The sequence below is a fragment of the Phascolarctos cinereus genome, unplaced genomic scaffold, assembly GCF_003287225.1.
Source record: "Phascolarctos cinereus isolate Bilbo 61053 unplaced genomic scaffold, phaCin_HiC Scaffold_726;HRSCAF=1367, whole genome shotgun sequence".
NCBI lineage: Eukaryota > Metazoa > Chordata > Mammalia > Diprotodontia > Phascolarctidae > Phascolarctos > Phascolarctos cinereus.
The window spans coordinates 235,730,847-235,752,486 of NW_027556098.1; the positions used below are offsets into that span (position 1 = coordinate 235,730,847).

At 36.8% G+C, this 21,640-nt stretch overlaps 1 pseudogene; it reads left to right on the forward strand.

Annotated features, from left to right (window-relative positions):
- Window positions 1-4,917: 4,917 nt before the first annotated feature.
- The window catches only part of LOC110220746 (glutathione peroxidase 3 pseudogene), a 49,651-nt pseudogene continuing 32,928 nt past the window's right edge, over window positions 4,918-21,640 (forward strand).

A 21,640-nucleotide genomic window follows, 5' to 3' on the forward strand; every position in this document is an offset into this window, starting at 1 on the left:
CTGGGTAAAGACCAGAGTGCAGACCAGGAGAGCAGTGACCACACCTCTTCCCAGATCACACCACCTTAGAAGCAATGAAAAGTTCTAGACAAATAAAACTAGTTCTGAAAACAGCAGTAGGAAAAAGCCTGAAGCTTGAGATAGTGCCCCTCCCTTCACATGCTTAAAACAGAACCCAGTTTTAACAAAGTTCAAAATCAAGAAATAGAGTGGAAAATGAACAAATAAAAAATCCTTGCCATAGAAAACTGCTATGGTGACAGAGAGCTTAGAAGAAGACAACAAAGTTAAAACAGCTACAAGCAAAGCCACAAAGAAAAATCTAAATTAAATACAAGCCTTGCAAAAATTCCTAGAAGAGCTAAAAAAAAATAAAATTTAAAAAGATTATATAAATCAAATAAGAGTTATAGAGGCAAAATTAGGTATAGAAATAAGAGTGAAAGAAGAAAATTATAAAAAAAGATAATTAACAACTTGGTAAAAGAGTCACAAAAATACTGAAGAAAATAATACCTTAAAAAATTGGCCAGATTGAAAAAAAAATTCACTGAAGAAAATAACTCCTTAAAAATGAGAATTGGTAGGGGCAGCTAAACGGCACAGTGGATAGAGCAACAGCCCTGGAGTCAGGAGGACCTGAGTCCAAATCCAGTCTCAGATCAGACATTTGACACTTACTAGCTATGTGACCCTGGGCAAGTCACTTAACCCCAATTGTCTCACTTAAAAAAAAATTTAGAATTGGCAAAGTGGAAGGTAATGACTCCATAAGACATCAGGAAACAATAAAACAAAGTTAAAAGAATGATAAAATAGAAGGAAATGTGAAATATCTATTGGAAAACCAAATCTGGAAAATAGGTTGAACAGAGATAATTTAAGAATTATTGGACTACCCAAAAACCATGATCAAAGAAAGAGCCCAAACATCCTAAGTTAAGAAATTAAGAATTTTTGTTTTTGTTTTTTGTGTGTGTATTCTTTTGCAACATGGCTAATATGAAAATATGTTTTGCATGACTTCATATGTAGAATTGATATCATATTGCTTGTGAGGGAGGTTGGGAAGGAGAGAGAGAATTTGGAATAAAAATTTTAAACAGTGTCAAAATATTTTTACATATAATTGGGAAATATTTAATGAAATTTTATATATGGGTTGCACTCAATATCAGTCCATCGGTAAACATTTATTAAGCATTTTTTGTATTCCAGGTAGTATACTAAGAACTGGAGATAAAATAGAAAAGGAAAAGATAATCCTCCTCTCAAGATGATGATATTCAATGGTGGTTTTCAGTGGTATCCAACTCCATGACCCCTTTTGGGGTTTTCTTGGTGAATGTACCGGAGTGGTTTACATTTCCTTCTCCAGCTCATTTTACAAAGGCGGAAACTGAGGCAAACAGGGATGAGTGACTTGCTTAGGGTCACACAACTGATAAGTGTTTGAAGACTGATTTTGAACTCAAGTCTTCCTGACTCCCGGTCCAGCACTCTATCCACTGTGCTACCTAGCTGCCCTCTCCTCTCAAGGAGATCACAGAAAATCCATGTGTCTTTGACTCCAAATACTGTGTAATTTCCATCATATGCTGTTGCTTCTTCTGAATGGTAGAAGGACTTCTCAAATGAAGTATCACAGAAATGGTGAGCATTATAGGCAGATTGTAAACTGAGAAAAGAAAAAAAAACCTACTGCATTTCAAAAAAGGGTAATCAAATGAATGACTGCTGAGTTTTAATTCATAAACTCTAGTCACAAATAAATAATTCACCATTTTTCATCCTTAGCTTCTCTGTACAACAATAATTATTATTCATAATGATGACCCTGAGTCACTACAGGATCTCAAGTGTCTTCTGAATTATCAAAGGACTAAATTATTTCCAGTATAGTTTTAGTGTTAAGTGTATTTTAATTTATCCGATTTCTTTTGAAAATGAGTAATTCATGATTCTGCCACTAATAACAGTGTGAAACTGGACAAATAATTTCATCTTTCTGGGCCTCAATTTCCTAAATGGGAGGTTCTTAGCTTAGAAGATCCCTTAAGGTTCAAAGTTTCAACCTTCTTCCAGCTCTAAAATTATATCATTCTATTTATCTTATTTGTTAAGCTTCAATTAATTAGAAAAAAAATCATTCTCCAGCTATTCTGGATAAAGAGAAGTTTGCCATATAATTTTTTCATGAAATGAAATGAAAAATGAAAACATTTTAACAAAAATTAAAAGTGAACATCATATCACTTTAAAACATTTCATACATGGTACCATCCACATAGTGTCAAAGCTTTAGTACTTTGTAAATATCATACATTTCCAGAATAATTATTATACTCCCTAGAGATTAGTTGAAATTCTCAACAATAGTCATTCTGTAACTTGGAATTTTGAAATGTCACATTAACAGGATAGTGTTACCACAGAGATCCCACAGAATTAAAAAGCAAAAACGAAATTGTATGCACAACCTGGTGGTGGTTTAAGATCTCAAACAAAGAGACTGGGGATACCTATAAAAGCTTTTCATATTCATCCTGCTTATTCATCTTTGCAATCTGTGTAACTCGGGCTTGTCAGTTTCCTTTTGGTTTCTGAGATCTCAGACCTGCTAAAGCTGCTGCTTGCTACATGTGAATTCTGAAGAACAACTTAACTTTTTTTTATTCCTTCCTTTACCATGACAACTATCTCAGCTTTTAATGAAATTTAAACACAGATTTAACAAATCTTCTTTTGTATTAGGCTTAAGAACATTTTAAAAAATATCCATTTGAGGACTATATCAAAGGCACTAAGTAGTTAAGTAGTTGGCACTTGTTACAGCAGGGTATGCAGTGTTTAACTTACATGTTGGGGCTTTTAACTGCATATTATTTATGGTTACTCTGTTATTACAATTCTTAAGACACATCCTTGATATTGACTTAAATTATTCAGAAATGTTTCTCTTCATTGCTTGCAGGCAATTGAATTTTTCTCCTACACCTTGGGCTCCTACAATTTAAACTTCCCTTTGAGAACCACATTCCTGGAGGGGTTGTTTCCCACATCTCCCCCAGACTTGAAAATCTCGATAAAGAAGGAAAGGGCCTCAGGCCATGAGCAGCTGACATGCCCCCAGCAATCTGTAGCTATACAACTGTGATCAGAACCTGGAACTGCAAAATGCACAGTCCTGAACAAAGTTGTTTGTTATCGTACTATATATGTGTGTGTATGTATATGTATATATGTATGTATTTATACATGTATGCATGTACATTTATTTATTTTGCTTTTGAGACAGAATGGGGAAATTATTTTGCTATGACATTAAAAAAAAAAGAGGCAAGGGGAACTTAACTCCTGAGGAATATATTCATGTTTCAGTGTGCACATGTAACTCCCACTGACAATGATGGCAGTTATGCAGATGCATGCAAAGGAAAATAGACCCTTTAACATTAAACATCAGATTTGGACTCCCCCTGAGAATACTGGATTCCAGAGAGGCTGTGAATGATGCATCTTAGCTGAATTTGTTTCGTACATAAATCAGACCAGAATCATACTTTTACTAGAGCTCTTCTTTACTATCCTTCTGGAAACCCAGTACAGCTCACAAGCAAATCAAATTATATTTCACACTGAGCCTAAATACATTTACCAAAACGAGCTTCAAACAATTAAATGTGACACATGATTTTTTTTCCCTCTGTTAATCCAGTGGCCTAATAATTATCTCCTCCGGTTTAATATGACTTTTACTATAGTGTCAATTTCTTGAGGTGGGATTAGTTTTCTATTTTTCTTTATTTTTTTGTGTGTAAGTGCTGCCTGTTTACTTAACAATATTTGGCTTTGCCTAATGATATGTATAGAAGACAGTGCTAAGTGGAACATCAGCTGTTTACATCAGCTCTAACAATTAATGCATGTTAATTTTTAATTACACTGATTGTACTAGAGGCAGAATGTATGTTTTTTCACAGAACAGATGTACTAGTCAGCTTTGCTGGTGAACATGCATATCGATTAGATGTTGATGCTGCCAGCATCTCAGCCAAGTCTGCTAAGAGCGTCGGCTTCTAATGTGCTCAGAAGTTTATGGCGTAGAGTCCTGGTGGAGGCAATACAGCTCAATGTTATATACTCTCATGTTTACAGATAATCACAAGATGTCTGTTTTGTGGTTAGCAACCAATGACAGTTGAGGAAAAGTGAATAGGTAGAAGGACAGCCAAAGGTGTCCTTAATCCCTTACTCTTGAGTAGCTCTTTCTGTCACTGGTCTTTTATTGCATACTTCTCCAATTTAATTTACCATGGGAAGACTGCTTTTCACTCTTTGCCTGGATATAGACTTCCCCTGAACAGAGCTACAATTAGTATGGGGTAAAAGGGGTTGTGCCCCCAGACACTGAATTTAGAGAGCATTAGCAGCATAGGAACCACCAAGCTTAGCACCTACTTAGCAAGAAGAGTTAAAATAGGAAGTTAACAGATGGTGACATGCATTCATCTTTTACGCTGCCTTTTGTCCTCTTCCCCCAACTAAGGACATGCTTTAGTCTGCTTGCTCAAGATATAATTATGGGAACTTGCCCTGAGTCTGAAAATTATTAGTTCACAATTGCCTCCAAAGCAAAGAAATCAGAAAGTGTGGTATTCACCTTCAGTTGATTTATCCATATCTCTGGAACTTGTTATCAATGAGGTTGGGCTAGGGAATACTTAGAAAGATCCATTCACCCTATATCATTCAACAGATATCCAATGGTTAGAACTGTGACAACTTTTACAGGGAGAAAATGGATGGAGTGATTAGAGAGACAAAGATAAATATAAGCCTTTCTCCTCGAGACACCTAGAAGATAATTCCAACATCCATGAACCTATGAGGAGTTAAATGCAATCCTGTCTAGTAATGCATAGAAGGCATATCCCTGTGGTTTGGAGTAATCAAGTGCTTGATGGTGGAATTCGAGGATGGATAGGCGAAGAAGAGGCCATTTCAGATGTAAGGTAAGGCATGATCAGAGAACTTGGAGATGGAAACAACCATGGGGGAGGTTATGGAGGATGAGGAAAAGTCTGGGTTGAAGAAAGAACATGCTGTTAGGTAAAGAGTGGAAAATAAACTTGGTTAGAGGGTTCCTGAATTCCTTAAGAGAAACAGGCATTTTAGCAAGTTGTCCCTTCCTTTCTCACACACACACACACACACACACACACACACACACACATTGGGCTTCTCTAATCTTGCTTTCTGCCACCCACCTACCTCTCTACCTGCAATGAGAGATCTCTCCTTCCTCAGATTTTTTTCATAATACTTTGTTTGAACTTCACCTTTGCACTTATGTTTTAATCTGTATTCAAGCTATTTCTGTACCTGTGGATTATCATACTTAAGATCACAGAATTTAGAATTTAGAGATCACTGAGTCCTACCCTCTCATTTTGCAGGCAAGGAGACTGAAGTCTAAAAAGATTAATTTCTCCAGGGTCAGAGGTAGTAAACACAGCAGTTTGGTCACAGAGGCAAAGAACTGGCTTTGGAGACAAAGAACCAGGATTGAAAACTCACCTAACTGAATCTCAATTTCCCTATCTGTAAAACAGAAAATAAATCTACCTTTCAGGGTTGATGTATCAAAGAAGGTAATGTGCATAAAGCATTTTGTGAGCTCCATCTTAAAAATAACAGAGTTTGAATTTCAACTTAGATATTACTTTTTCTATTAGATTGTAAACTCCCATAGGGCAGACTGTGCCTAATTGCATATTAGTGCCTGTTGTGCTTTGAACATGATGGATGCTTAATGAATGGCTGTTGAATTGAATTAAGAGGAAATGAATGATATGGGTCACCTCACCAGTAGAGTCCACACCATCTTTGGGCAGAGGTGGAGTGGGAACGACACTTCCTTTTCACAAGCAAAAGAGATCATCTCACATTTAAATCTATGAGTAATGCAGACTGTCTTTGATTTCTGGGACTATCCTTCCTGCCTAATCTGTTCTACATAGTAGGTAGAAAATTGGCCTTGGAGTCAGGCCAGACCTGGGGTCAAATCCTTCTTCTGATACATACTGGGTATATGACTCAGTGCCACAAGCAACTATCTCAATTGTTAAAGCGATGCTAGTCTGCATTGGTAGAAGAAGTGTCCTAATCTAGAATTCCTAACACTAGTGAAATCATTGGTTTTATCAAAAGAAAAATCCCTAATTTTCATTTCTTTCCCTGTCTCTAGACTTGTGAGACTCCTTTTTCTTGTTCTCCTCATTTGCTACCAGCTACTTGTTGGAGGTGTTATAAAGGGGATTCTTAAACAAGTATGTCAGTCCAGATGGCCTCTGAGGTTTCTTCCAATTTTGAAACTGTGTGACTCTATTCCAGGCGACGTCCATTCCACCGTCTCACTAAAACTAATGGAAGAGAATCCTGTTCTATTCCTTTCCTTCTCCCCTTCCAACCAGGCCACAGGTCAAATGAAAGAGAACAGACTACCTACGATCCTAAGTATTTTTAAAATTGATTTATTTATTGCTTTTTTCCATTTTAAAAGTATTTTTTATAGTTTTACATTTTACAGTGTGTTTATTTCCAAATATAACCCTCCCATTTCCTTAACTGTCAAGTTTCCCTTTGACCAAAGATTTTGGAAAAAAAAAGTTCATTGAAGCCTATAATAAACCCTAGGTATTTTTAACTAGCATGGAAACTGAGCATTTTCCAGTGCCATCCAAAATTCTTATATCATGGTTAATCAATCCCCTAATGAGTATTTCTTGTCTGAAACTTCTAGCGGTAAATATACTTATTTCTTCACCAAATAGTAATTAAAGGGCAGTTTTATCAAAGGACATATTTTTTGATTTTTGTAAAAGTGTTATCTGTGAGTAGAGAAGTAGAGATGGGACTTGGCCCCTGATTTCATTGATGTGGTAAGATCCTCACAGAGTGAGATCTATCAGTGCAGGTTAGGACCTTCCTTGCCACTTACTGACTTTAAGAGTTGCCTAAAGTCCTATGACTTGCCCAGGATCACACAGATGTCAGAGAAAGGACTCAAATACCCATTGTCCTGGTTTTTAGGTCAGTATTCTATTCACTACTTCACATTGTTTCTTGTCTAAGCAGTTAATAGGATATTAATTATAGGAATATTAATAATAATATATTATTATAACATACTGAATTCATTATATTAATGGGAATATTAGTGATATATAATTATAATATGTATTATATTTATATATTATATATGTATTATATATATTATATATGTATTATATATATTGTATAATAATAATCATAGGAAGTAGGTTGGCTATTTGTGTATGCTGATGAAGGCTTTAGCGCAATATAATGGTTTTCTTCCACTTGAGTTCCGTGATGTACTTATGTAAGACTGTCCATAGCTGAATGTTATAGTCACTCACAAAATGAAGTTTTGCGTATAATCATTTGCAGCAATGAAGTTTAGTCTCATTGAAAATCTACCCATCCTTTGATTATTTATTGATAAGTAGCACAGCAGTGCATGGACATGGATATTTGTACTTGTAGTATTTTATATTTTAACATTTCTAAATCCTGTAGAAAACTAGAGCAGCCAGCTATGCTAATCATGCTTGTGCATATATGTGTGTGTGTGTGTGTGTGTGTGTGTGTACTTTTTGTATATGATGTGTAGATAGAGATAGTTGGGTTACATCCTAAAATATCAGCCAAATAACAAGTGTTTTAACCCACTAGCAAAATAGTAGGACTATCTGTTTTTGAATAAAGAATACTGAGTGATAAAAAAGTCTAGTAAATCTTAGAGGCTGAGCTCCATCAACAGTCTGCTTGAGGGCATCCTTGGCAGTCTTTTACCATTCTTTTAGTCTGATAATTTGCTTGAGGGGGATAAAAGTGTAATACAGTGCTAGATGCTGACAACTTTGTCTCTATTCACAGATTCTAGTTAAATCCATGGTCAGAAATAAAACCTATCAGTCTTGTTGTTGCTGTTCAGTTGTTTCAGTCATGTCCGATTTTTGGTGACTGAATTTAGAAATTTCCTGGCGAAGATACTGAAGCAGTTTGCCATTTCCTTTTCCAGCTCATTTTAGAGATGAGGAAACGAAGGCAAACAGAGTTAAAAGACTTGTCCAGGGTCATACAGCTAATAAGTTTCTGAGGTGTCTTCCTGACTCCAGGTCAGGCACTCTTTCTGCTTCACTACTTACCTGCCCTACCTATTAATCCATTCCTTGCAAATAATGTGGTCTCCAGTCCATACGTGGCCCTGTGGGTCCTCAGGTGTGGCCTTTTGACTGAATCCAAATTTCACAGATCAAATTCCCTTAATAAAAGGATTTCTTCTGTAAAACTTTGACTCAATCGAAAGGCCACACCCAAGGACCTAGAATGACAAATGTGGCCTGGAGGCCACAGGTTTCTCACCCCTGGTTCAGAGTTTTGATTATTAAAATGGAACATTTAAGGAAGTAGCAGCAAAATATGCAGAGGCGATGGAGTGAAATGACATTTTAAATACCAAGAGAGTGAAAGAACAGATACTAGAAATGATAAATAATTGTGTTAAAAGAATTTTTATCATGTCCCTAAATAACAAAATTTATGGGATACAGGTAAAGTAATGCTTAGAGGAAATATATATGTATACATCTGAAAACATAAATTAGCAAGTAGAAATATAGTGTGAATTGGATACAAAATTAATAAAGTCACCATTTTCAGGGGAAAAGGAAAAAGAAAAGAAAAGAAAAGAAAAATAAAAATTGCCCTATTTTGATTAATACCTCAGCCTGAATCTCTAAATTTTTCCACCAGAAATCTGTTACTACTAAATTCACTTCATCAAACCACTTCTAAGCACATATGGTGTATAACACCCAGTGGTAATCACTGGGGACAAAAGACAAAAAAATGGCAACAGCTTTATCCTCAAGGAGCTTATGTTCCACTGGGAGAATATAACATGTAAATACATAACTCACTTTGAGACAGTCTAGAAACTCTCAGTAGAAGGAAAACAGAAGTAATTTCCTATGGGAAGTGTTACCTGACCAATCTTAAAGGAAGTTTGGGACTTTTACAGGTAAAGGTGAAGAGGGAACACATTCTAGTACCTGGCACAGAGACCAGAGATGGGATGGGTGCTGTTCAAAAAGGTCAAGAGAAGTAGTTTCTGAGTAATAAATCATTTTTTATTAATAATGCTAGCATGTTATTAATAAAAGAGGTCAGGGGGCAGCTAGGTGGCATAGTGAATAGAGCACTGGCCCTGAAGTCAGGAGGACCTGAGTTCAAATGGGGCTTCAGAGCAAGCATTTGACACTTAGTAGCTGTATGACCCTGGGCTAGTCACTTAGCCCCAATTGCCTAAAAATAAAAATAAAAATAAAATAAAAGAGGTCAGTGGCATCTCAAATGCCAAAGACCAATTATGGTGGTGGGCTTACACTTTATGTACCCTTGGAAGAGTGGGCATTCCTGAGGGTGGCAATCAACTTTGATTGGTTAACAATTACTGAATATTATAAGGAGAACTTGGTTACATTCCAGTGAGGGTCTTGAGGTATATATGGGACACTGAGCACTCAAATCTTGGTCAAAGAGACTTATCAATATCCATATCACCTGTTTGGCAAAAGGGAGAATTCATATTTTCCCAGACCTGTCTGAGTAAACACAATGAGCAAGAATTCGCCCATTTGCTTAAAGTTAGAATTTTTTTTTTTTGCTGTCTTTTATTAGATCTTGACCTGGGTAAGTCTATGCCCAAGATTTCCCTTACAGGTTGATTTCTGTAGGAGGAAGTAGTAAAGAGTCCTAATAATTAGTTAATAAAAGTGAGAGAGAAATAATCATTTCTCTCAAATATCTGGTTCAGTGAATGGCTAGAAGATTAATTTTCTTTTGAGGTAGAATGTGAATTCAAAAATCTAGGTTGGAGTATTTTAGGGAAATTAATTTGGTTTTCATGTGAAGGGTGGATTGGAGAAGAAAAGAAACTAGAAGCAAGCAAACAAATTAGGAGGATAATGTAATGACAATCCAAGTGAAAACTGATGTGGGACTATATTAGGGTTATGGTTATGGGATAAAGAGATGGGGATAGATAGAAGGAATCTCATAGATGGAAAATAGAGTTTTTTCTCTTAGAGCAATGTCCTACTTCAATGTTGGTAAGTGCTATGTTAGTTATTGTGTAATGACAAACAGTTACCTCTCTTCTTTGGGCCTCAGTTCCCTCATTTGTAAAATGACAAGATAGATTCTAAATGTTGTTTTTAGATCTACCAATCTGCAAGTCTATCTATAACTCTCTATAGCCTACCTTTCAATACTGTTCCCCCAAACAAAGTGTTAGCAAGAATTTCCTTCACAGTCAACTGCTCCCCAAAATCATTGAAATCCATTAGATTTATGCAAAAAAGTGAAAATAGCTACCATGTGAGGCAATGCATTTTCATCCAAAGATATTCTAGATGACCACTTGCCAGGGCTACTATAGGGGGAATCCATCTAGCAGTTTTGGTCAGTTGGCCTAAAAAATCTCTAAGAACCCTATTAACCTCTAAGATGCAATAATTCACCTTGGGTGGCTTCTGCTCTGTTTCACAGAAACACCAACAGTAAGTGGAGGAGGAGGTTTGGTTAACTTTCTACCTCAGGGAGCCTGGGCTGCACACCATTGCCCTGAACTATTGCCATCTTGGACAGGGAAGGCACAAATCATCATCTTACTGATGTCTACATTATTTGCCCTGAATTACTCCATGTTTACACCCCTATTTAGGAACTGTGGCTGTGAAATTTGTTCCCCCATCCCACATCTTTTTGTTTTGTTTTGTTTTGTTATTCCTTTGAACCCTAGCTCAATCCTTCATGGCCTTTGGTTGACTTTCTTCCTCCATGACTTGGACTACACTCTTGCTCTTGCAAGGGGGCTCTTTCTTTTGGGTGCTATTGCTTGCTTTTAATTACTAGTGTCCATAGGTCCCATTTTCTTTGTGGAATGGGGAATCAACAATCATCTCCACCTTTGAGACTTTAGGCATTACAGAACCTGCTTTAATGAATATAAGGAAAAGTGGGGGAGGGAGTGGCAGATTTCCACACATTTTACATTCTATAACCATCATAAAATTGGCACTTCTCACAGGTAGGCCCATGTGTTTCAGAGAGATGGTGCTAGGATTTCTCCAGTGTATCACATGGAAAGAAAGTGCCTTTTTTATGCCACCAAATGTGCTGCCACTCTTCAGGGTCGATATACAGAGTTAAAACTTTCTGATTTCCCACTTCTTCCTCTGGCTAAGTTAATTAGCAGCTCAGGCAGCCTGGTCTGTGAAGCACATAGAGACTCTGGTTAAGAGTGTTATTTTTATTTTATTAAAATTTTTATTAGTATTTTAATATTACTAAAATATTAGCAATGTTTTATTAGTATTTTTCCATTCACCCTTTGAATTTTTAAACATTCTATACTTTCATGAAAAGAAAAATGTAGAATACCTTCTGACCTCTAGGAATTCTTAGAATTCTGTTCCCATTTCCATGTGGAAGTCAGAACACCCACTAGATTTATCATTCTCAAATGGCAACTTTAATCATGCAATAATAAAACTGTTTAATGAATTTGCTGTATCCTCAAAATATACAAGCACATATATAGAATATAGTGAATATTGCATAACTTCTTTCCATGATAAAGCTAGAATAGTTTAAAGAGAGAGAAAACTCAGAAAGCTCAGGCTATCCATTTGCTATAGCACATATTAAGACAATATAGTCTCTATCCAAAGACATGTGATATAGCAGAGACCCACAGAAATAGAAACAGACAGAAAACTAGGCTTTCCATTGTTAACGAGGAATGTGGTGAGATCAATCGAATGAGAAAAAGGACATGACAGGCTTGGTATATTACTATTACTTAGAATACCTTGCTTGGCCTAGATTAATCTATACCTTCATTTGTTTCCCAGTAGCTTCCAAACTTAGGAAAGGGTGAAGAAACCAGTAATTAAAGGGAAAAAATGTATTAATATAGCTATGAAAATTAGGTTCAACCCTTTGACTTTAGCAGGGGATAAATATACCAAAGCTAATATAAATTGGAGTGGGGGGAGTGGTTTAGACAAGACAGGTAGGAATAAGACTGGATGGTACTTTTCAGGGCTATTCACATCTAATAATAAAAATAAATCAGGACCTGAGGTGGCGTGAAAATGATGTTACAGTTCTTGAAAGAGTTTTAATTTCATTTCACCATTTTTTTCCTCTTCATGTTTTTTTTTCTATTCTGCTTCCTTTTTCCTCCTGCACTCTATATCAGTATGAGTTCAAGAGCAGAAAGTCAGGGAGGTGACAGGAAAGGGAAAGGGAAAGGGAAGGGAAAGGGAGGAGAAGGGAGAAGAAGGGATAAGGAAGGAAGGGAAGGGAAAAGAAGGAAAGAGAAGATGAACTCTTTGGGTTGCTTCTGTGTCCCCATCATGAATTCTGAGTTAACAAGACCATTGTAAGTTTAGGAAAGACAGAACTTTTCAGCCTATTTGTTGAGATGTGTTAATGTGTGAAGCTATAGGAATATAATTTTTTTGCATTACTCCACCATGCCAATCCTGTGATCACTAATGTATACAATGCACCAGTCCACACTCCATTTTAAAACAGTTTATAAAGAATAATGACATGGCAAAAGTGCTTTGCAAACTACAAGACTACATAAAAATTTTAACCATTATTATTTTTCTCATTGTTGCTTTTAAGGAAGTTGTTAGAATGAAGTTTTCCCTAACATATGATAAGTATTAAAGTTAGGCAGTTTATATAAAGCAATACTATATTATTTCTTCTTAACACCCCATTCCCTGGAAACTGTAACAAAACCCCAAGAATGTACAAGAGTGGTAACTCTAAGGGTGCATCAACATATTGGGTATCAAGTTATTATTGTTTTATATTGTTTTGGTCTAAACCTATGATTTCAACAGTGTGGAGAAAATCCCAATGTAGAAATTCCTTCAAATGATGCATATTGGTAATTGTCTATAATGGTCTTAGAAAGTTGCTACTAAGCTCAAAGGTCTGTCACACAGATAGTATGCATTGGAGCAAAGATTTGAATCCAGGTCTTCCAGGCATGGGCCTCTGCCTACTTCACCATGCTGCCTCTCATATATGTAGTTACAGTAAACTGCTGAAGTCCAACTTAGAACAATGTGGCATATGAGTCCATTCTCCTGGAACTTTACATGGGATGATGTATGTGGGATAATGCCTGGGGAAAAATCAATTGATTTGTAGTTCCTCTTCAGAAAATTCCAACATCAAAGAAATTTGCTCACTGAATATTAGAAAGCATCACACCCAAAACTTCAAATATTCTCCTCTCTATAGATTCACAAGTGAAGAAATAAGACTCGCCTATCAGCCTGCCATAGCTAAACGGCACAACACTTTGGGACTGAAAAGGAAAGGGCCGGACTACTGGATTGTAATTACCCAGTTGGAATATTAATTACATTTGTCTTCCTTTGAAGGATGTTTCATCTTTTGTTTTACTCCTTGGTGGTACATCCAATTACTGAAAACAGGATGTGCCTAGAAAAAAAAAATCCATTTCCAGCATTACTGCTAATTGTCTCCATTGAAAACAAGTACCACAGAAAACCCAAACATCAAATGGTACTTCAAATAAGGAAATTTAATTTTTCAGTGTGGAAGGGTAGGAAAATACATCAGTCTGGGTTTCATCTATTCTCTCCAATACTGCTAAATGTAAGGGAATTTTGGAATGAGTTACTTGTGCTTGTCAGTTTCATTCTATCTTATTGTGATGAAATTGGCAGAGGTGGTACAGAGCTCATATATTTACTGGACAGTGCTCAACTGAAAAATGCTGAAATACACATACAAACTGACCAACAGAACTGCAGCAACATTAGTCACAGTAGACAATTTTCCCTTTTTGTGAATTTTCACAAAGACAACATCATTCCCTGGGGACAGAACTCAATATGCCCATTGCACACTAATATTAGGTCAATGGAAGAGGTAACATTAACCTTTTAAAACACATCTAGGTTTCCAAAGAAGAACTCTCAGTTGAATCAGAAAGCCTGAAAAACTTATGAAGCCAGCTAATCCCACCCCTTTGCTTCTAGGCCATTTGTAACAAAAGCATCCTGGAGAAGTGAAAATAATAGCTCACATTTCAAAATTTACAAAGTCCTTTCCTCTCTGAGTCTCTAACTGGTAAGTTGTATAAGTATCATTATTGCCATTTCACAGATGGGAATCAGAAGAAACAGTGGATAGATACCATTGAGCAAGTAACATCCAGAGGCAAGACTCAGGCCCAAGGTCCTCTAAGCACAGATCCAGTGCTAGTCTCACCACGTGATGTTACCTCTCAATAGAGAATTCAGCTATCCTGTTACTGAAGGTTCAGGGAATGAGATCATGTAAATACTGGAAATTGAGGCCCAGAAAGATTATGTGATTTGTCCAAGGCCATGCACATGAGTGAATAGAGCAGCTAATATTTGAACTCAGGTGATGTGACTCTAAGATCAGCCCTCTTTCCACTGAATCACTTCTCTGGATAAAGACCAGCTGTGAAATCCTACAACCGACTTGAGGTATGAATTCCAGAACCATGAAGGGAAAGGAGGAAACTGCTTCCCCTTTGCCCACTTTTATTCATTTTTTAAATGTCCCATCAGCATTCCATCCTACAGGGAATCTTTTACACTGTCCTCTTATAACATTGCCATTTCTGCCTGGCTATTACTTTCAGAAGCTCCTGGGGGTGCCTCCAGCGTTGGTGCCCAAGCACACAAAACTGAATAGTAAATAATTCCCATTAGGTGTCACCAGGAGAATTCTCTTTGGAATTCATCTGGTTTTAAAATCACACTTGTCAGTACATTAGACAAAGACTGAGTAAACAAGTAATGTTCATTAGTTCTTATAAACAAGTACTGTTCATTAGTACTTCTTAATTGCCACTCCATTTAGCTGCTTGGTGATAGAGTGAATAGAGCACTAGGCCTGGTGTCTCGAATATCTAAGTTCAAATACGGTCTCAGACACTTATTATTGCATAACTCTTCCTAAGTCACTTGCCTTCTCTTTGCATTAGTTTCTTCATCTGTAAAATGGGGTTAATAATAGCACCTACCTCCCATGGTTGTTGTGAAGATCAAATGAAATAATAATTGAAAAGTTTTTAGCACAGTGCCTGGCACATAGTAAGCACCATATTAATGTCAACTATTATTAGGCTTATACAGGATGTCCCAAAAGTCTTAGTGCAGTTTTAAGCTTAAAACTTTAAGCTTAAAATTTTTGCCGACATTTGTTTTTAAGCTTAAAACCGTACTAAGACTTTTGGGACATATTGTATAAGCCAAGTTTTAAGCTTAGGAAACCTAGCCAAGTTTTAATCTTGAAATTACACTAAGACTTTTGGGGCATGCTGTTTATAAAATTATTATTTCAATAATTACCTTGTTAAATGTGTTTTCCCAATACTTGTCCACTTACCAGTCTTATGTATTTAGGTCCAGCCCTGACCTCTCTCCTGAGCTGCAGATTAACATTTCCAATTAGATATCTTTACCTGAATTCCCAATAGCCCTTCAATCAGTAGGTTCAAGATAGAATTCATTATTTCTCTTTATGGAAAACAAAATAAACCAAAACAAACAAACAAAAAACTGTTTCCCTACCTTCTGACTACCTCATGTCTTCAAAAAATACCGGGATTTTCCTAGGCAGTTAGATGAAAAACTTGAATTCTCTTCCTCTCGCTCTCTGTATACAACCAGTCTCCAAATCCACTAATATCATTTCTGCAACATATCTTTAATTTATTCTGTTGTCCCCACACCACTACCTTAGTCTCAGCCCTGATTACCTCTCATGGGGCCTTCTGTAATATACTCCTAAATGCTCTCCCTGCTGTGAGTCTCCTATCATCTCCTATTCTATTTATGCCTTACAAATTAATCTTACTAATGCACAGTGTTTCAGTCTTGTCACTGTTACTGTTTTTCAGTTGTGTCCAACTCTTTAAGACCTCATTTGGGGTTTCCTTGGAAAAGATACTATAGTGGTTTGACATTTCCTCTCCAGATCATTTTATAGATGAGGAAATTGAGGCAAATAGGGTTAAGTGACTTGCCCAGGGTCACACAGCTAGTCAGTGTCTGAGGCCATATTTAAACTCAGGAACAGGAGTCTTCGTGACTACAGGCCTAGTGCTCTATCCACTGTGCCACTTCCTGCTGCTCCACTCTTGTTACTACCTAGCTCCAAAATCTTCAGTGAAATCTCACTCTCTATTGAACAAAGTCCTCTCCTTAGCCTGGTATTCAAGGCCTTCCATAACTTGGCTCTATGCTATTTTTTCACTTTTATCTTCACTATTCCTCTAGATACTCTTTCTATTTCTGCCAAACATAGGCACCTGCCATTCCTCAAATGTGATATGAGCTTTTGTATCTTCCTCTGTGTGGTATCTTTCTTTTTGGAACTAAGGATTGTTGACATCCTGCTATCCTTGAAGGCCTGGCTTAAGTGCCAACTCCGCCAAGAAGCCTTCCCTCATTAACCCATTTTGAAGTGATTGATCCCCCCTCTGCACTTCCATATTGTATCTCTTTTTTTTTTTTTTTATGAATTTAACGTAACAACTTGTAGTATAGTTATTTGTATAACCTCTACTTTTCCTTCCAGGCTATAAATTCCTTGAGAGTACTGACTTTGAGTTTTTTATCTTTGTGTATCCCATAAAATCTAGGCAACTTTGTTTGCATTTAATACATTTTTTTAAATGAATCTGTCTTGGTAAGTGTTATCTTTATATAAAGATTCCAGGGGGCAGAGGTTCTGCCTATTATTTGTTGGGTACAGTGCCAAATGCAGCCCTTAATGAATGTTTAGGGATAATGATGATTATAATGATGATGGCAACAGTGATGTTAGTAATTGTATCAGGATTTTTTTCAGACTGAAATATGATAGACCTGATCTTCCATTTTGACAAGTTAGTTGAGATAAAAGGGTTATCATCATTGAAAATCAAGACTACCTATCTTTGGTAAGTAAGGAGTTTCAAATAAATGCATAGTCTTGCTCAAGTATCTGAAACCGAATAATATTAAAAGGAGGTCAGACAGTTTCCATTAACACAGAATTAGAGGCTCACAGATTTAGTGCTGGAAGTAAACTTAAATGCCATGTAGTTCAAGCTTCTCACTTTAATGATAAGGAAACTGAGGCCCATAGAGTCTAAATGATTTCTCAAAGGTCAAACCAGTACTGAGTAGAAGATATGTTAGCCTATGAGGTGGATCTAATCTTTTCCCCTGCCCACCCTGCAGAGAAGCTCTCCAAAAAGTTAGGGTCAGACACATTGTTATTATCTTCTGGAGTAGTCTGTCATTAGCTGTGACAGGTTACAGTGTCTTAAAGGACAGTGTCAGCTGCCTCAAGCTTAATAGGACAATTATTTTTACCACAGATTTTGAAGTTTGACCATAGGATTGGAATTCTGAACCAAATTTGCCAACATGTCCCAAAGCTGTGGTAGATAGCATCTGTGATTTATTAGGTTACTTTATCTTCCAAGTTTGAACTCAAGGATTTGTTCCTCATGTTTGGAATGTTTTGATTCCTCACCTTCATCTCTAAGTTTCACCGTCCTTCTCCAATAATTGCTCAAATCCCCACCTTCTTCAGGAGACCTCTCCTAATTCCCCATGCCACCCTCCCCAATCCCTTATTGTCACTAGTAGGTCCTTAGTTTACTTTCCATTTACTTGTATATATTTAGTTATTTACACGTTGTCTCCCTGATTAGAATGCAAGACCCTTGAAAGCAAGGGATGTTTTTGCTTTCCTAACTATCCGTACAACTCACCATAGTGCTTGACATATAATACACATTTTAAAAGATGCTTGTTGACTGAATGACTAACTGGGGATTTGAAGACAGCTTGGCCCAATGGTGTGAGTAACCATTTTTAGATTTGGTGATACACCAGCCTTTATCCATTCTTCAAGTTGTGGCATGCTTACCTTCCCAAATTTTTATATGAGGCTTGAGTAATGAATAAGCCACCCCTGTAGCTTGTGTCCAACTTGGAGTTCATGGTGAATAGAAATACAAGGAGGGGGCAGATGAAATGAAATGGGTTGTATTAGGTTGTTAATGTGACAGCAAGGCTAGGCTAACATCAATGACATCCATCCCTTCTTTCTTCTTCCTTTTTTATCCTCCTTCCTTTTTTAATTTTTCCTCCTTCATCTTCTCTGTTTTCTTATCTCCATATTCTTATCTTCTCATCTTTTTTCTTATCCTTATCATAGAGTATCAGTTACTTTTCCTAGTAGAATTGGAAATAGGTGGCTCAGAAATGTGGTTGGTTGGTCATTGTGTTTTGTGTTTAAGGAAGACCAAAATAACATCACAATGTCAAGGTGAAAGTACAAGATGTCTGACTGTGGCTGATCAGACCAATATGAGCGTGGAAAGCTGTACCACAGGTTTTGCACAAATAGTCTATATGAACATTTGGAGTGGAGATATCTCGAAATTTGCACATCTCACATTTCTTTTGAGCTACTGAATTCTGCTTTGATCATAGAGCACAACATCTTCTTTGATGTGGGCACACAATGCTAGGTGGCCCTGTGCCAGTGTCTCCCACGTCCCACAATCGATTCTAAAGTTCTTCAGAGAGACCTTGAGAGTATCCTTGTATCACTTCTTCTGACCTCCCTGTGAGCACTTGAGAGAGGGAGACTGATTCTTTAAAAACCAAGTATGATACAATGACTGAAGAACTGATTCTAGAGTCAAAGAAGCTGTATTTCTGGTACTTACAAGCTAAGTGATCACTTAATTTTCATTGACCTCAGTTTCCTCATATGTAAAATGATGGGTTGAGCTAGATGACCTCTGAGATCCCATCCAGTTTTGCATTTATAATCTAATGACCATAATGAAAACTGCATCACTTACAGCTCTAGTTTAATATAAAGATACCAGTCTGCAATGAAAAAATGGATGAACTTCCCCCTTTCCCATCCCACAGGCACTTGGGCCTGGCTCATCTCCTTATTCTTAGTTTTTGCCAGATACAAGTTTTCTCTCCATGCACATTCCCATTCACTGAAGCTATTCATCTAATATTTCAACCTCTGACAATGCACAGGATGGATTATGATGAAACAAAATCCTTTTCTCAACCTTTTTATTTTTTGCCAAGAAAAACTGCAACATTTTGATGCCTTCATTTCTACCGTTTGAAAATTTTGTCTTTGGCTACATGGTGTTCCAAAGCCAGAGTACAAATGCAATACATATACATGTACATATACACATACAGATATAGATACAGATACATACACAAACATTCAAACACATGTATGTATGTATATGCCCAATACATATATAAAATATATTATTGTGTGTATGTATATAGTACATATATGTATATTTCTTTTTTAGTTTCCATCTAAATATTTATTATCACATAGACTTTGATTTTATACTCATCTATGTATATGATGTGACTCCTCTTCCCTAAACCCTGTAGAATAAAAGCATTTTGAGGGTTTTATACAAGTATTTCAAAAATGTTATTGAAATGAATTGAATTTATTGTATGTTTGCCAACTCTCATCAGCTTAAAACTCTTCCGTTTTCTCCCACCTATTTTATTAAAAAGAAGGAAGGGATCCTTTGCCTTTCCATTTCTCTCTGGAGCAAATTCAGTAGTTCCAAGCATTTTGTTGCATATGGAGACATTGCCTTGTGTTTTTGGGGAAGCCAGATGTGGGTACTGTCTCCACAGCTGACCCCCATACTCGGAACCCTTCCCTTAATCTATTGCCATCTTGGCCATTGCTTCCCATGTAATTTTAAACCAAAATGTCTAGGCAAACAATAGGATCTCTCCAAATATACTTGAAGTAGTAGTGTTCAGCTCCTATTTTGTTGTGGTGGTGGTGGTAGTGATGATAGTGGTGGTTATTTGTCGCTTTTAGCCCTAATCTAGATGAGTTTATTTGCTAAAGGACTTTCTTTGGTTAACAAATTATAACACTGCTAATACACACACACACACACACACACACACACACACGCACGCACCACACACACAGAGAGAAAACTGCACTGTAGTCTTAAAAATAAGCATCCATTAAAAATAACTATATTATAATTAATGAAGAAGAAAGACAGTGTATTGTAGATGGTTTGTTGATATTGTAGTTAGGTCATTCATCTGTGGAGCAGTGATATTCACCTCTTTTTTCTCGTTGTAAAGCTTTGGGGTTAATGTTTATTTAGATTCCTTCTTTAAATAGAATAATGGAGGCCGCTTATCAAGTAAGGGAAGTGGGAATACCATGTTTTATTTTAGTATTTATCTTTCGAAGGAGAACATCATGCCCAGTAGACTTCTACAAAATACTGTTAGTTTGTACTTAGTTCCCTTGGAGATGTGAGGGAACCCATATATCTGAGGAAGCAGAGATTAAAATGGGCTAAAATAAGCATTCAAAGATGCCTTTGGACATTGGCACTGGCCATGTCTACTTCCTCTCCTCGAAACCAGAAACCTTCATTTTTTTAAAGGCTCCACTCAAGTACCATCTTTTACATTAAGATTTTTTCTAACTGCTCTCCCCAATCCCCTGCTAGTGCCCCCAAATCACCCTTTGTATTTTTGGTTTCAATTTGGTGTAAACCTATATGCGTACATGTTGTCTTCCCCACATGAGGGAAGAGACCATTTAATTTTGTCTTTGCATCCCCCTGACACCTAGCTCATGAAGCCAGGAATGTAATAGGTGCTTAAAATACTTCTTGGTTGATCAGTTTACTTTAAAGTTGCTCCTCACTGGCACCATGCTTCAATACTTAAGTGGCTCTGTGATTTCATAAATTTGGCTACTTCCTCAAACAATATAGATCTCAACGCATCTAGTCTCTGCCCATCTTGTGCCAGTGCTCCTGCAGTAAGGGGGCCCACTCAACCTGCCGGAGATTCTTCCTCTAGATTTCTTGGCACTGCATGCAGGTTATCAATTATTCTGCAATAACCATATTAACCTCACTCTCCACTTACCTTTTTAAAATACAGCATAAAAGCAGTTTTGAGAACAAGTACTTCCAGCTGGTGAAAACAGTTTGAAAGTAAGAGCCAAACTGATCTTTGTCAAAAGCCTTGATTTAACAGTCTCTGTTTTTGTTTGTTTGTTTGTTTGTTTGTTTTTAGCTAGAAAACTTTTGGCAAATTAGAAAATTCAACAAGTTGGCACCCTATTTAAAAGGGGTTGGGGGCATCCTAAGTTAAATAGCGGCCACATACTCCGCAGACAACAAATACTCAGTGGACCAGATTGCTGTGGACAGCCTTTATTTTTGTCATATGTAAACAGCTAGAGTATCTCAATGTGTTTATATTAAAAGTTGCATTCACTGTTAAGTGTGAAGATATATTAGGCCAAAGGAAATACATTATTTTAAGTGAAAAAAATCTATAAATAATTGTATTTTGTGCTTTCATTAAAAAAATATGCCCCCTTTTAATTAGTCATA